This window comes from Equus caballus, chromosome 15 (genome assembly GCF_041296265.1).
Source record: "Equus caballus isolate H_3958 breed thoroughbred chromosome 15, TB-T2T, whole genome shotgun sequence".
Taxonomy (NCBI): domain Eukaryota; kingdom Metazoa; phylum Chordata; class Mammalia; order Perissodactyla; family Equidae; genus Equus; species Equus caballus.
This window is the reverse complement of record NC_091698.1, coordinates 103,300,129-103,317,768: the sequence shown is the minus strand read 5'-3', so window position 1 is coordinate 103,317,768 and position 17,640 is coordinate 103,300,129. Positions and strand designations below refer to the sequence as shown.

The 17,640-nt window shown below is 41.7% G+C and overlaps 1 long non-coding RNA gene across 1 annotated transcript; it reads right to left on the bottom strand.

Moving 5' to 3' along the window:
* Positions 1-1,279: 1,279 nt before the first annotated feature.
* On the bottom strand, positions 1,280-8,642 carry LOC111768238 (uncharacterized). The gene is made up of 3 exons (XR_002800418.2): positions 8,522-8,642; positions 7,954-8,098; positions 1,280-2,304 (listed from the first exon to the last, which is right to left on the bottom strand). It is a non-coding gene; the product is annotated as an uncharacterized lncRNA (long non-coding RNA).
* Positions 8,643-17,640: the final 8,998 nt, after the last annotated feature.

Sequence of the window (17,640 nt, the reverse complement as noted above, 5' to 3'; positions counted from 1 at the left end):
GTCTGGGTGAAAATAAGATGAATTTCAATATTTCCGTGTAGGTAGTTGTGGCTGAATTCATTGCAGTCCTCTTTTCCCTCCTGTTGAGAATTGAGAAATTACGTATGTTGATTTCATATTTTCTGAGTAAGTGTTTTGACAGCCCAGCTTGGGACACACGAGTCTTTACAAATTAATATTTGCTTCAAAAAGTCCAAGCAACCTATCCCTTCATAATTAATTAAATCAGTTCTCCCAAGAAATGCTTTCCAAGGTTGAAAAACACAGCTGAATATGGACAGTAATTCATTTATGAACATTCTGTCCAATTAAAAAAAAAGTATGAAACTGAGGAAATGTTTTTTTCATGGATTGTCAGAGTAAACTGTCCATTAATTATGGCGTGTTTGCAGCCCCTATAAACTTGAGGATGCAAATGTGGGTCCAGCATATCCCATGATACCCCCATTGGTGACTGTGAAGTTGAGAGCAAAGCTCGTTCATATCAAGGTCACATATCTTTAGTCAAACCCAGCTAAGAGATTAGCCTGCATCTAAAACCAAGAGGAAATAAACAGTTAACTATTGGACCTGCAGTGGGAAGTGATATATTCTTAGAATCCTTACTATTGCAAATACTGTTCTTTACAACTATTTTATTTGCTCTTATGTGTGAAGAATGGGCCCCCTCTTTGGCAGCTCCTGTGTAAAACACAACCATGCTATTAACTGGCAGGCAAGCTAATCAACACAGACTGGGGAAGGAGGGCATGGACGCCTCAGCTAGTGTGGGGCTTGGCATCACTGCCCTGTCATCATCCATTAGGCAGAATGCTGGATTACACCATCTAGATTTGACTTAAAAAAAAAAAGATTTGATTCTCTTATGTAATTGCCCTCCCGCTGCCTCATTTTTTGATTGACTAAAATTGTTCACCAACTATGCAAATGTATACAAATTTAAAAATCATTTTGGCACCTGGAAAACATTCCAGAAACATATCTGTGGTAATAGTATTCACCATCTTTACTTGTTCAGTTATCACGAAAAAAATAAATGATTTTCCTGCTGAGGCCCCCATTATATCTAGCAGATTATTCTAGTACGTTCTAATAGCAAAAAAATTAAAAAAATTATTCCACATGTGAGAATATGAGCCTATACATGCGTTTGTAAGTTCCTGCTCCATGCAAGAGAAAATTATTAGCTAAACAACATGCCCAATACTGTGTTAGTCATACTACATAACATACTACATAACAATATCAAACTTGGGACACATTATTTTATGGGACTAGGTTAAAAATTATAGAATAATAGCTTTATTTTGTTAAGGATACAATTTTCCAGTTTCCTGCTATTTTTAAACATACAAATTTTTGGTTAAAATTTTTATTTTAGAAACCAGAACTCTGAAGTGGATTCTAGTTATGTCTTCTGTAAGATTAGTATTGATTATTCATGCCACTCAACAACGTCTCAGTTTATTCATCTAACTGCTAAGAAATAACACTTTCCCTCTTCATTGCAAGCAGAGGTGTGCAGGCATATGATGTACTATTTCACAAAGTATCTGGACTCTTCAACGGAGCAGCAGATGCTTCAAGAAGATGAAATAATGTTACATAGTGGCCTTCACCTCCCATGGTAGCCCTGAGAGTACCCTGGGCTGAACCTCACTGGCCCCTGCTCCAGCTGCACCTTCTGACATCCACAGGCTGCTCCAGGCCAGGGACTGAGTGTGGCAGGTAAGAGAAGGCCGGCCTCCTCGGAAGATGCAGGCCTCCTTGGGCTCCAGGACTCCCTGGAAGCCTGCAAACTTTCCTTAGAACCCTACTGCAGCCGGGGGCTCTCACACCAGCTTCGCTCCTGCCTCCCTCCTTTACTCAGGGTCAGACCTGCTCTGTGCTCTGGAGGATCGTCTAGCCTCTTCCCGCTCCCTCCCCATTTGTCCTCACATGTGTTTGTCCTAATAAATCCTTGAATCTTTATTCCCCACTTGGCCTCCATATCTCAGGACCTGGGCTAATGCACATCTCAATATTTTCTCCTGAGCGTTTTTATTAAGGCGTATTTGTAATGTCTCTCTTTCTAGGGCATTCCATCAGGAAAGTCATACAGGATCCATTAGTGAGGCAGGATCCCTGGAAAGGCAGCTCTGAGGGGTCCCGTGGAATGGCTGGTGTTTCCTTGAACATACTGTGGCTTCCCACTGTGCTTCCCAGCATGCTGCTGTGCGCAGGGCCTTTCCTGCCCATCTCCACACTCAGCTCTGAGCTTTCCCAAGTGATGGCAGTCACTCTCAGCTTTCCACAGACAGGACCCTGGCTCAAAGGAATTGAAAGAACATTAGTCCTCATCTCCATTCGCTCCAGGGCATTTCATAGTGGGTTCACTGTCTGGGGAGACACTGAACGCCCTGGCACTCTGGAGGACACTAGCTTTCAGTTTAGTTAGTTCTAGACTTCTCTATGTGTGACCTGGGTACTTAGAAGGCATTAAACTCTGGCTCTTAGATCCTGTTACAATTCCTTCCCATGGAGGCTAGAGACCAGCCCCACCACAGACTGAACAGCTTAAGTCTCTCACCTGTTTCCTATTAGATCCCTTCCTCAAGGCAGCCCCTTCTTCCCCAGTGTTCCCCTAGCACTAAGAACTATCATTTTCCAGAAGTCATATGGCTGAGGGCCACTTCTACTCTTCAGAGCAGACCTATCACAGATTACAGCTGGCTCAGAGAGGACCTAAGTTTGCCAGATCCCTTAAACTCAGTATCTGCAGAGATAGGCTTCCGACAGAAGGAAGGGGGAATCTGGGTCTATTTCCCCGTCATGGTCTCTTTCTATTCCCTCCCTTCCTTCCTGTATGAACTTAGCATGAAAGGCATTTAACATCATCCCGGTAGAAAATATGCTAATAACAGTCACCAATAGATTCCTCCTGTTCAATGCAATGCCTGACACAAAGTCAGCAGTGAAAAGCCTACTGGAATTAATGAATATTTGTGGTTTGAATAAGTGTGTTATTAATTAATTAAATCAATGGATTAAATGGATGAATTGGAGAGACAGGTTTAGGTGCCAACTTTAGAGAGTTGATAATTTATGATGTAAGTGGATACGGCCAAAATGAACAAGTCCAAAGTGGAAAAAATAAATAAGGACTCTAATCATTTTCATCTCCAAATGTCCGGCCATGTGTTATGACCCCTGCACATTACAAATGTTTATTATGTTTGTGGAATGGACAAAGGAAAACATGGTATTGTGGACAACACCTCCTGATCAGCCTTTGGTATTAAATATATGTGGGCTCAAACCCAAACTATAACACTTAGTAGCTGTGTGACTCAGGGTAAACTCTTAAATGCCGTCAACCTTAGATTCCTTATTAGTAAAAGGAGAACAATAATAACTACCACACATGGTTTTCATGAGGATTATGTTTGACAACACACATTGTCTGCCTTGGGAGTATATTAGTTAGTATTTCTAAAATTAGAAGATATTAATTTTTTCTTTCCATTTCCTTGCCTAACTTTTGCCTTTATGCTTGAATCCCATTCTACTTACCAGACTATATCTTAGCACCATAATCCATTCATCCATTCCTTTATCCACCTCACTTCCTCCTCTTCCTTCTGCCTATTCATCCACCCATGCATCCTTCGATCCATCCACCTGTCCATCCATCTATCCATCTACTCATCTACTCATCTGTCTATCCACCTGTCCATGCTTCTATCCATTTCTTTTTCTCTCTCACAAACTCTCTCATCTGCAAACTCTTCCTGTCAACCAAATGCTTCCCTTTTGATGTACATTTATACCTAAATTCCCTCCTTTCAAATGAATCCTCTCTCCCTTTAGGAAGATGAAACAATTCTGGAGATGGATGGTTTTGATAGTTGCTCAACAATGTGAACGTACTTAATGCCATTGAATTGTACACTTAAAAACAGTTAAAACAGTGAATTGTGTGTCATTTATATTTTACTCCAGTAACATAAAGAATCCTCTCCCAAACCTGCTGCCAAGTTGCATTATTACTTGAACTTCCTTCTCCCTTTATAACCACGTCTCTTGAGTTGTCTATACTTGTTTTATATTTTTCTGAAATTTCTTTTAACTTGCCTTTTTCCCCAAGAATCCCATGGTAACTACATCTATTAAGGCTATTTATACCATTCTAACAACTAAACCTAGTGGACTGTTCATCAGAAATTGCTTTAGCAGACCTCTGCAGCATTTGACGCTCTTCAGCACTGCCTACCACTTGTACCTCTTTCCTCTCTGTGATCCTATCTTGAGCCCATCCTCTGCTTTTGCACTAGAACCCATCGCTCACCTACTCAGGTGATATTGTCTAGTCCACCCGTTGTCACCTCCTTCTCCTAGGTCTTTTATTATAGAATTGATTATTCTATAATTAGAATTGATTATTCCCATCAGTATGTCAATGCGAATTTTATTCTTTCACACATTTAAACATATGTTTGACTGCACTTCCTCTGTTAATATCACCTCATTTTACAGTGGAACTCTTCGAAGGTGTTGTCTATTTTTTCTGTTTCCACTTCCTTTCTTATGGCTTTGTCTTAGACTTGCTCTTCTCAATCCAAGAAGTCGCTCCTGTCATGGTCACTGATAACATTGGCACTGCTGAGTTCAGCAGTGAATTCTGGGCTCTCATCTCACTTGACCTGTCAGCAGCATTTAACACAATCAACTTGTTCTTTCCTTCTGGAGACTTCTTCCCTTAGCTTCTCTTATTTTTACTCTCTTCACATTTTCTCCACCTCAGTGGACTATTCTGACTCAGATTTCTTCTCATATTCAATACAAATCACTTCTTCACACAATCCACATCTAACCCATCTGGAAATCCTGTTGATGTTGATGACAATATGTTGCCATAACTTATTATGCCTTTCACTATGACCGCCCTATTCAAGCTACCTCCATCCCTTACCTGGAGAACTCCAACAGCCTCCTAAAGGGTCTCTTTACTCTACCTGTGCCCTACTCAAAATCCCTCCCAGCATCCCGTTCAGACTGACCGTGGTAAAACCTGTGTCCGATCAGGTCATGCCTGTGCTCAGAAACCTCCTTGGATTTTCTGTTTCTTTCAGAGTAGAAGCCCCAGCTCTTAATATAACCTAGGAAGACCCCTATAATCTGGGCTCTGCCATTATTTTTTCCCGTTTGTCTTTCCAGCTTTGCTGGGGCAGCACTCAGCCTCTTCTCCATTCCTCCAGCATGCTGAGCAAGCTCTTGTTTCAGGGGTTTTCCTGCAAATATCTCTAAGACTCAGTGTTTTAGCTCCCTCAGATTCTAGTTGAGTTAGCTTCTCCGTGGATCCTACCCTGTCATCCATTTAAATTGCAAATCTCCCATTCCAAAGACTGCTGTCAATTCCTCTTACTCTGACCTGTTTCTTTTGCATAACATTTATCAAATTCCCATGCACCATATATTTTACTTACCTGTTTTGTTAATATTGTATTTCAAGTCTTCTGCTAAAAATCAAGTTTCAGGATGATAGAGATTTTTTGTTCTTCTCTTCACTGCTGCATCCTTCATTTCTAGACATACTAGTATACTTAATAAATGTATTTAGTGACTAAATGAATAAAAGTGCTTCTGGACATTTGACCCACCATATTCCTGGAACTGGAAAGCCTTCCCTCTCTTTTTAAACTAAAATGGGACATATTCAGTTCCTAACCTCTAGTCCTTGGCAAGATCTCTGATCCAAGTTTACTCTAACTGTCTATTTCTATACTTCTCTCCCACATTCTTGAGCCTAATACTTTTATTTCCCCCAAAACAACACCCACTCCTCCACTGCTACCAATACTGCCCTTATGGTTACCTGGACCACCATTAAGGCTGCCTGACCTTTCACACTGGCTTGTCCCTGGGCTCCTGAATTCCTAAATGAGTGGCTTAAATCTGCTTATTTGAGGGGAAGATTTTCTTTATGACATTCTGTCACAAATGGACAAGTTTTATTCAACCACTCAAACAAGAAATCTTGCTAATGCAAAATATAAAACCTAAAAAAGCAGAGTATATAAATATATATATCTAAATCAGAGTAAAAATATCTTAAAATAATATTTTCATGCTTTCTTATTAATATTCATCTGCAACATTTGTTTTATAATCTGCAAATGCTGGTGAACAAACTTGTAGCAGCAAATGACAACATTTCATGAGGAATTTGTAGAAGCAAATATTTACCAGCCAATATACTTCATAAAAGAAGGAAAAGTGCACCATTTAATTTTAGAGGAGTGCAACTTGCTCTAGCTTAAAGATTGCCTTTATTCCCCTGGTTCATGAGATGAAGTGCCTACCTATACCTAGCAAGGAGCTCAGGATCCTGAAAACCTGCCTCAGGCAACTGATTTCTCATTCCTTCCTTCCCCTCTGTCTTCTTTCCTCCCTTTCATGTCAGCACATATGTTTAAGGAGCGACTGTGAGATTATAAACTGCATTAGGAACTGAGCATGTGATGGTGTGCACACCTCACACAGTTCCAGCATCCCTACAGCTTTTGTTTTAGTTTGGAAAGAGCATTTAAATCACGTGATCACAAACCACAAAGGTGTACACCTGTCCCTCATGCTCTTCTATTGTAAGACTGCTTGTTTCCAGAATGTTCCATAAAATGTCTGTTTTCTTTTCCACCACTCATATCTTCCTCAGTTGGATTTTTGCTGCCTCTCTCGTCTTACTTCAAGTTGAAGTTTTAGGTCAACGTGGAGATCACCTCCTCCAGGAAGTCTATTTTCTGGTTAAGGCTGTTCATGGCTTGTCTCCTCAAAACAGTGAGAAGCTATGACTATGTCGGATTCACAAGCTTATCTGCCCCAGGAATTTACGCCTAGTAGCCACTCACAATTAATATCTTTAAAGTAAGCCGGAAAAGTGTATTAAGTAGCCAATGTTTATGTAGTTTTGTTTTTTACTATTAACTAAACTGCACACTTTATTTTTTCCTAAAGTCTGTTTTCTATTCTGGGATCAGATCCAGGACCCCACATTACATTTAGCCTTCCTGTCTCCTTAGCCTTCTCTAGTCAGTGATGTCTCAGAATTTTCTTGTTTTTGATGACCTTGACAATTTTGATGAGTGCTGGTCAGGTATTTTGCGGAATGTCCCTCCATTTGGGTTTCTCTCATGTTTTATCTTATGGTTAGCCTGGGGTTATTGGTTTTGGGGAAGGAGGCCACAGATATGGTCTTTCATCATATCATGATGCTAGGCATGCTGTCAACCCTTCTATGGCCCTCGCACTACGTTCTGACCTGGCTCACCTGGCCCAAGTAGTGTTGGCGAGACTTCTCATGGTGGAGTCATGCTTTTCCTCCTCCCACAGTCCACTCCTTGGGTGTACATCACCAAGCACAGCCTACCTCAAGGTGGGGGGGGGGGTGGGTAAACTCCATCTCCTTCTGTGCAGGAGATCTGCACCCTCCCTTCCCATTTATTCATTTACTCAGTAATAAATGTGGACTCATGGGCAATGTTTCTTAAATGAGAGGTAACAATTGTTAATAATTCAGGGAATATGATATTTGAAGCACAGTGAATTGTGAAGTAACCAAGGTTAGTTCATTACTAATTTCTGCATCATTTGTTCTTTCACATAGTAGGTGTGAGGTGTGTGTGTTTGTGCTGTGTGTGTGGTGTATGTGTGTGTGGTATATATGTGTAGTATGTGTGTATATGTGTTAGGATATTCATGGCGCATGTGTGTGTGGTGTATATGTGTGGTGTGTGTATATGTCTGTGTCAGTGGTGTGTGTGGAGTGTGCGTGTGGTGTATATGTGTGGTGTGTGTATATATCTGTATTAGTGGTGTGTGTCGGGTGTGTGTGTGGTGTATGTGTGTGGTACGTGTGGTTTGTGTGTAAGCCAAGTGCTCTCGGGGGTGTATGAAATACACTGATTAGCGACATACGTGGTGGCCGTCTTCATGGAACAAACAGTACAGGGATGGCATAGTCAAGTCGACGGGCCTTTGCAGTCGGCGCTGTGGCTGGAAAGCAGGTGAGCGTCCTCTGACAGTGGCCCACTCCCAGCCTGGCTCTTCAGAGAAGGCTTCACTGCGGAGGGAGAACTTAAGCTGAGAGCTTGAAGGGACTCAGGGCACTCTTCACACTTCACATCCGCCCACCCACCCCGGGACCCCGTGTGGCCATGTCGCCCTCCTGCTTCCACACCCCTGCCCCCCCTCAGGGCCGCCAGCTTCTTCCTCCACCACCAGGCTCTGCCCGCTCCCCCTAGGGCCCTTCTTCTCTGTCCCCTCCTCTTCCTCGCTGCACACCCCCAGACCCCACCGCTGTCCAAGGTCCCGCCCAGGTTTCCTGCTACATGTTGGCAAAGTGACTCCAAAGAGAGCCGCAGCTCTGGAGGCTGAGTTCAAACCCTGACTGCGTGGCTCCCATGCCACTGATCTTGGATATCTGTCTACAAAATGAGGTGAATCCTGTCTTTCTTATGAGAAACGAGGAAGGCGTGTAACTTACACAGTCAGAATAAGTCTCAGTGAGCTCCTCAGTTGTCAGCTATTAAGTGGACCAATAGCTAACGGGCAGTTAATAACGGCTTTCTGAAAGAAGAGTGAACCCCGCGGGCAGGTTTCTAGTTGGAGGAAATAAGAGAAAGTGTGTGAGGGAGACCTTTCCAGCCAAGAGTATCGGTGACCTTCAGAGAGCACCTGGCAGCAACCTGCTCTGTGGATAAACCAGCTCGTCCTTTAGGAAAAGTCCTGGGAATCAGTAAACTAAGATTTTAGAAAATACCAAATTAGATGTGAGACTGATAAAATGTTTAGTTAAAACATAAAAGCAAGTTTCATTTTCTCAGAAAATTACCTTCATAGTATTTACAGATTCCAGGATCCAAGACTCTGAATTACCTATTTCGACTGTGCAGATGAGGAGGACAGGGCGCGAGCTGCCTCCTCTCTGTCCACACGATCTCTCCATCTGGCCGTGGCCAGGAAAGGAAGAGCAGTGGTGACACAGGACATTTTCCACTGTCTCTAAGTAGCCCTGTACCTCCCTGTAACTGTTCCCAGAGGACTACTGCTGCCACCCTTCCTGAGTACCTGTGCATCACCCCTGTCACCGTCCCTAAGTACCTGTGTATCACCCCTGCCACCATCCCTAAGTACCTGTGCATCACCCCTGCCACTGTCCCTAAGTACCTGTGCATCACCCCTGCCCCCGTCCCTAAGTACTCGTGTGCATCACCCTGCCACCATCCCTAAGTACCCATGTGCATCACCCCTGCCACTGTCCCTAAGTACCCATGTGCATCACCGCTGCCACTGTCCCTAAGTACCTGTGCATCACCCTGCCACTGTCCCTAAGTACCTGTGCATCACCCCTGCCACCGTCCCATAGTACCCATGTGCATCACCCCGCCACCGTCCCTAAGTACCCGTGCATCACCCCTGCCACTGTCCCTAAGTACCTGTGAATCATCCCTGCCACCGTCCCTAAGTACCTGTGCATCACCCTGCCACTGTCCCTAAGTACCTGTGCATCACCCCTGCCACCATCCCATAGTACCCATGTGCATCACCCTGCCACTGTCCCTAAGTACCCGTGCATCACCCCTGCCACTGTCCCTAAGTATTCATCTTTCTCTCCTGCCACCTTCCCTAAGTACTCGTGTATCACCGCTGCCACGTTCTCTAAGTATTCATGTATCACCCATGCCACTCTCCCTAAATACTCATGTATCACCCCTGCTACTGTCCCTAAGTATTCATCTTTCACTCTTGCCACCTTCTCTAAGTATTTGTGTATCACCCCTGCCACCTTCCCTAAGTACCCCTGTACCTCCCTGCCACTGTTCCTAGAGGACCTAAGTACTACTGCTGCCACCCTTCCTAAATACCCGTGTATCACTCCTGTCACTGTCCCTAAGTATTCGTGTATCACCCCTGCCACCGTCCCTAAGTATTCATATGTCACCCCCCTACTTTCCTGACGTACCCATGTGCTTCCCCTGCTGCCATCCCTGGGTAGCCGTGTCCCTCCCTGCTATCATCCCCAGAGTGTCCATGTGGTGTCCTGTTTGGTGGATGAGCCACCGTGAGCCAAGGAGTCTAAGCAACTTCCCTGTATTTACTAAAAGGCACAGCTAGAATTTTAACGTAATTCTCAATGTTCTGAGACCACACTCAGAAGGAATAAATAAAGGTATTTTGAGAAAGGATGAATAAATATATATATACACACACATACACACATTCCTCAAGACGATCCCTTGGAAGGAGACAGACCGCTGCACTTGGATGTACACCTTCTGAGTGTTTCTTGAGCCAAATGTGTTATCAATTCAAGGGCACTCTTTTCACATCTCTTTCTCAAGAACAATCTAACAGATTTGACATTTATAAACTATTTCCAAAGGGTAAACAAAGTTTTACTGAATAGCAACACTGAACCCTAGCAGTACTTACAAGCTGCAGTACGTCCAGAAACCTCTGGAAAGCACTGGATATTGAATCATCCAGCATCTTAATCAACAGAATGACATCATCAATGGGGCAGAAGAGGATAATGGGTCATTTTAAAGAATAAATGTGAAGCATTTGTGAAGTTGTCTACAAAGAAAAGATAAAAGTGAAGCGTTTGTAAAGTTGTCCATACATCACCGTAGGTTTAACAGAGAATTGCATTCATTAAACAACCCTGTGAATAACCACACACTTCCACGTGCCCTCACAAATGTTTCAAAACCTGTGCCACCTCATGGAGACTCGGAGGAGATGTGTTTCATTTCATTCTTATAAATCCATTCACTCCTGGAACCCAGGCATTTTGGGGGGCTGAGAGGATGGAGGAAACATTGGAAAAACCAAAGGAGAAATCCGTCTTCGTAAAACACTGGTGTGGAGCACATTTATGCACGTTGTTACTCCTAAGGACAAGGGCAGTAGGACTGACGTCGGAAAGGTGAGAGAAAGCTCCTGCTATGCTGACGGGGACTTCCCACATGGCCATCTCAGGGTCTGCTCCGTCTCCGCATGGCAGTGTGTCCCTGAGAGTGTCCTTCTGGATTCCAGCATCATGGAGTGCAGCTGTTGCCAGGGCTGGTACTAGCTGCACTATAAGCGTTGTCTCTGTTTCTCAAAATCTCCTCACTAAAGATGGCACAGAGAGCGGTGAGGGACTTGCCCTGTGATGTGCTAGATAAAGTGTTTGGACCTGAAGCCAGTTGTCGTTCACCCTTTGCCCTGCCACTCAGGCCTGGAGGAATTCAGAAGACCTGCAGAGACAATTGGCTCCCAGCTCTGCCTCACCTAGGTTCTGCTCACTTGGAAGGGATCTGGGCGTACGTTTCTTTCCTTCTTTCTTTACTTTTTATAACATGGGGCTGAACATGTTTGGGATTTTATGGAGATCTTTAGTGAGGTTTGGGGTATTTTCATTATTTAAATTAATAATGATTTCTTTTCTCCAAAAATTTTCTGGAGAAGAATTTAAAAATAAAACGCAAATTATTCCCAATCCTACAACATAGGGATAATCACTCAACATTTTTGCTAAGCATCTTTCCCTGGATTTTGCTATGCATATGCTATTTATGCATTTTGAGCTTACTTTGCACCATACTTGGTATCATATTTTCTTATGTTACTCAATATTTCATTGTCATTATTTTACCATGTAATTAAAATCATTTTAAAACATCGATTTTAATGGCTACATGACATTTCATAATATGAATATACACCAACATACTTAACATTCATTTACACTTGAACACTAAGTTTGTTTACGGTTGGAGACCATGATAAATAACATGAGTGATAAGTGATAGTGGTAAGGGAAAGTGATCTAATTACAGGATATCTGAACAGAAGGAAGTGGGAGAGAAGCAACGAGATGCCTAGGTGTCTGGGGGAAGGGGTCTCAGATAAGGGGGAACAGCAAGAACAAAGGCTCTGGAGCTGATGTGTTTGGGGTTCTGAGGAAGGGCAAGGAAGCTGGATGTGCTGGAGCAAATGAGAGAGAGAGTCGGGAGAGATGGGGCCAGAGAGAGAACAGGCCACTGGAAAGATGCCCACTGTTTTATTCTGTTGGAGAGAGAAAACCATCTGAGCAGAGGAAAAATGATCTGACTTCCATTTACAAATGTGTCTGGAAAAGGCAAGTGGATGAGGATGACTGTATTTCCAGGTTCCGGGGAAAGGGGATGGGGTCGGAGGTGAAGATGGCAAGGTCAGGGCGCACAGCAAGTAAACTGGAAATACAGGGGGCAGCGTTAATCACCGTCTGAATTTTTTTTTTCCTATGAATAGTTCCTGTCTTTTTTTTTCCTTCTTTCCTAAATTTAGGCTATAGTGTGTTCTAGTCTCTATGGTGTGTTCTATCTTAATCTTTTTAAACTTTTTAAACTTTTTTCTGTCTTATTTTCTGGCAAATGTATGCTGGCTTGTTGTCTCTTACTTTGTCTTTAATTTTGAAGAAATAACTTTTACATATTATGTAATTAAATAGTAATCTTTCCTTTTTGTGATTTTTCTATCATACTGAGTTTTGTTTAGCATAAAGAGAACAAAGCAATGTCTGTCTAATTTCTTCTATATTTCTTTTATGACTGCTCTTACATGGAAACCTGAATCTGTCTAAAATGTTTGTTTATGTGTGTATACAGTTAGTTTGTAATTAGTACAAATTTGTTTATTTTCTACCTAGCTCATTTTTTGGTCCAAAAACATTTAAATGATAAATTCTGACATTTTCCAAGTTTGTTTAGACAGCTCTGCCACTAGCCATTCCAATAATGTGAAGCCTTGAGCTCTCTGAAAACCACAGTATTTAAGTTATCAGAACAGCTGTTTCAGTACAAAGAATAAATGGAAATATTGCTCAATAATCTCACTCATTGTTGAACAGCATATAATGGATGGAACCTGTAAGAATTCATAGCAAAATGAGAATGACATTTTGAATCATCAGTTATTACGGATAAACTTATTTTATAATACAAAAGGAATTAAATTAAAATAGAAGCCATTCACGGAACCCCTTGCTCCTTCCTACTTCTGTCAAGCATGGTTTATAGACGGTGCACATTTATTCAACACTCCACAGATCAAATAGACAGCAAGATAATCTAAAAGAGAACCATAGTTACGCCCCAGCTCAATTCAATAGTCTTTATGCATCTCCCAAGTTCGAAGCACCTAAAACAATATCCAAAATCAACATTGGCTTGATTTTTACTCTACCTCTAATATTGTCTTCAATAAAAATACTTTAACATAATAAAAATTGAGACAAAATTTCACAAATTTAATGTATAAAGTAGTTACAGTAAATAAAGAAGTTGATTTACCTAAATCACGAAGTCAGAGAACATCAGAAAAAGATGGTTATGCTGCTGCTGTTGCTGCTGGTGCTGATGATGATGAGAGCTAACATTGTCTAAGAACACGATTATTTGCCAGATATTGTGCAAAAAGTGCTAAAAGCATCACCTTGTTCTGTCTCCACAACAATCCTGTGAGGTATGTGCTTTTATCATGTTATTTTAGAATAACTAAAACTCATTTCAGGATGAGAGCACCAAAGCATAAAGAAGTCGAACAAATTGCCCATGGGCTTCCAGTAGAAACAGAAACCCAGGTGTTGTACCCAGGCTTCTCTGATTCCAATATCTGAGTCTTTAAAAGTCATACTACAGTGTTTTACTTGTTGCTATGCAAATGAGAAAGTTAAGGCATTATAACAACTCTGCTTGATGTGATACAAACCTTTTCAATGATGTAAGATTTTGTGGAAGTACACACACAAGACAGGCTCATGTATCCTATACATAATTAAAACTATATTATACATCTTATAGTTTAATATATTCAAATAGCAGGATGTTTGTGAATTTAGATGCCTATTGTTGAGCCACTAGTGTTTTTTGGGTTCAGAGTCACAAGATACACATTAAGAAGTTCATGTAGGATATTCAAAAATTTTGGAGATACAATATTTTTCTGTATCAATTTCCCATGGAATTTGTTCCTGAGTTTTGTCTTCAAAGTTCTTTAAATAGAGCAGACAACTGGTTTGCGTGAATAAAATCAAGCAAAAGCTCTAGGAAGTCCATCATTAGAGTCAGATAGAACTTGGGGATGCCCCTCCACATACTCCTTCTTGAGGCAGAATGCTGTTGCGTCATCGCAGGTGCTGATTCAACAAACTGAAATGTTTTCAGAGCCACGTAAATGGTACTACATTCACTCTTGTCAATAAGACAGTAAATATTCATCACAGGGATTCTACTTCCTGGGCAGCTCAGTATCTAGAAGGGACAGACACTAGTGTGGGGTAGGTTCCTTACTGCATGAACATAAGTATTTTACCTCCTAAACCATTGATGTGAAAGGATCACACTTCCAGCAACTTGTTAACTGGTGAAGAAAAACCTAGGCAGGGCCAATCTGAATGTTAATCCAGAAAATGGAATATTATTCAGCTCTTAAAAGAGATGAGCAGTCAAGCCATGAAAACACATGGAGGAAATTTAAACACGTATTACTAAGCAAAAGAAGTTAATCTGAAAATCATACATACTGTATGATTCAAATATACAACATTCTGGAAAAGTCAAAACTGTGGACACAATGAAAAGATCAGTGGGTTCCTGGGGTGGAGGGAGGGATGACTAGGAGGAGCACAGAGCATCTTTAGGGCAGTGAAAATACTCTTTATGACACCATAATGATGATACCTGTCATTATATATTTGTGCAAACCCGTAGAATAGACACACCAAGAGTGAACCCTAATGTAAACTATGGACTTTGGGTGATAGTGATGTGTCCGCATAGGTTCACAATTGTAACAAATGTGCCCTATGCCAGAGATGCTGCTAATGGGGGAGGCTGTGTATATGTGGGGGCAGGGACTACGGGGGGAAATCTCTGTACCTTCCTCTCAAGTTTGCTATGAACCTAAAACACCTCTAAAAAATTGTCTTAATAAGAAAAACAAGAAAAAAAATCAGTGAATCAATATCTTTTAACAAAAAATACATGGAAGTGGGTTGTCATTAGTCTTTGGTTGGTGAACATGATGTAATCTGCACAGATTTCGAAATATATTATGATGTACACCCGAAAGTTATATAATGTTATAATCCAGTGTTACTGAAATAAAAAAATACATGGAAGAATTATATATTTATTAAAGCTAAAATGAAAGATCTAGTGATAGAATGAGGTGTTGTCAAAATAACTAAGCTTGGAGTAAGAAGCCCTGAACTTGAAACCAAGCTCTGCCATTTACTACTATGAAAGGTTAGCAACTGTCATATCCTTTCTTGACCATGGGGTTAATATTCTCTCTAGGGTTCAGAGCTCTTTCACTGTGTTCTCTGTGAGTCACCTGGGGCACAGGTAACCTGCCAGGCGCCCTCTAGGTCATGGTCCACAACATCAATCTTATGGAAATTATTTTGATATCTTAACCATTGATCACTGATTCAACTCCAGTTATAAATTTCAATTTCTGCTTTGTTATTCTTTGTGTTAATAAACTAATTAATTATATACATGTAATATGTTAGGATTAATAAACAAACTTATTAGTATTAATTTGATATGGGAGAGTACCTCTTTTTACTGAAAACCTGGAAAAATGGGAAAAATCAGAGTGGTCTGAACACAGAATCCCATAAAATTTTCAATAAACAAGAAATATCAATGTGAGCATTTTGATGCATTTCTTTTTAAAGATTGGCACCTGTGCTAACATCTGTGGCCAATCTTTTTTTTTTCTTCTTCTTCTTCTTCTTCTCCCAAAATCCCCCCAGGTACATAGTTGTATATTCTAGTTGAGCGTGCCTCCAGTTGTGCTATGTGGGATGCTGCCTCAGCATGCCCTGGTGAGTGGTGCCACGTCCACACCCAGGATCTGAACCGGCGAAACCCTGGGCCGCTGAAGCAGAGCATGTGAATTTAACCTCTTGACCACGAGGCTGGCCCCTCATTTCTTCTTCCAACACATTTACAAGGACTATGTGGATGGCCTAAAATAATTCTAATTTAAATTTTTTTTTATCCATGCTGAGTGATCTGCAAAAGCAACTTTGTTTGGCCTCACAATAGCCCTGTGCAATGCAGTAGGTACCATCTTTCTCTCCACGCCACAGGTGAGGGAAGGACTTTGCAGGACAGTGCACGTGTCCAAAGTTACTCAGCTGTAAGAGGCAAAGCTTTGGTTCAAATCCAGTCAGTCTGAAATTCCAGTTGAACCCTCAGCACTGTTCCTAGAAATATGCTGCCTATGGTCTTTAATCTTTCCACAAAATACGTAAGAAAAATTTAATTCCTTTTCTCAAGTTAGAGAGGGTGAATTCTGGTCCAAGGACTTCCCAGGTAAGCCCCTTTACTGGCTCATTTAGTGCATACATAGAGGGCCAGCGTGCACCCACATAGTTTGTGCATAACTCACTATGCATCTGCATGTTTACACTAATAAACCTGGGGCCTCCTCAGAAAGAATTCACTGAAGGGAAGACAGAAAAAGCACGAGCGTTTGGCTCAGAAATCTAGGGGTACCGAGAGGGGTGATCCTGAGTAGAGGAACATGTGACCCACACTAAGATTTCATTTGGTCTAGACCATGATTAGTCACAAGGATAACTGCATTCTAAAACAAGGAGGGTGCAGTAAAGAGTCACTAAAGCCGTTGACCTCCTTTCCCTTTCCCGTGGGTCATCTGGCTAGCTTTGCCGGCCACAAAAGGTGGGGCGAAGCAGTCGGGGTGGGGTGGGGAGAAGTGAATGGACATGGCCGTGCAAAGGGCGGGGTTGGCGGCTCATGTCTGCCCTGCAGACGAAACAAGAGGAACGATCCTGCCTGTGAGAGGTGAAGGAAGGACACGCAGATACCACACAAGCCAAAACTTCTATGAATGCCACCCCCTGCCAGCCCCAGGGACACCTGTAGCCAGTGCTGGGGGCAGCTGAAGAGGCTCGGGGTCTCTGAAGAAGAGAGCTAAAGCAAAGACCAAAAACTGCTGTACTATTTTTGGATTTTACTGTTCTGATCTTTGGTGATCTTGACATGACCTGAAAGTATCATTAGGATTCCTTTCAGGGGTGGCAATGAACATAGAGGTATGTGGACTCAGACACTTGCAATTGGGTAAAACATTTTTTCCACTTGTTTGTAAAATTTTACTTCTTCAGGCAGAATAAATTTTGATGATGATAAAGAATTTTAGAACCATTAAAGAGATAAAAAAAAAGTACAGATACATCTATTTTTATTATTTTAATATATTATCCATGGACTAAAATATTTATTTTTAAAAACAAACGGAATTCTTCCAGAGAGAAAACATGAGGCTTTCGTGTCACCTCCCTGAACCTGTCAATCTCTCCAGCTGTGCATCCTCTTCACCCAAATTCCACCTCTAATTAAAGCGAGTTTGCGATGACCCGTGTCCTTTTCATCATGATCTCTTAAATCTTTTTTCATATTTCACACTGCTGCCCATTGAAGTCTGGGTGGAAGTAGCGACCTGGAAGATTTGTTGCCCGGGTCTCGTCGATTGTTCCAATAGCCCTTTGAACCTGAACTAGGTTTCTTTCATAACCTTCTAAATCCTCAAACTTTAAGG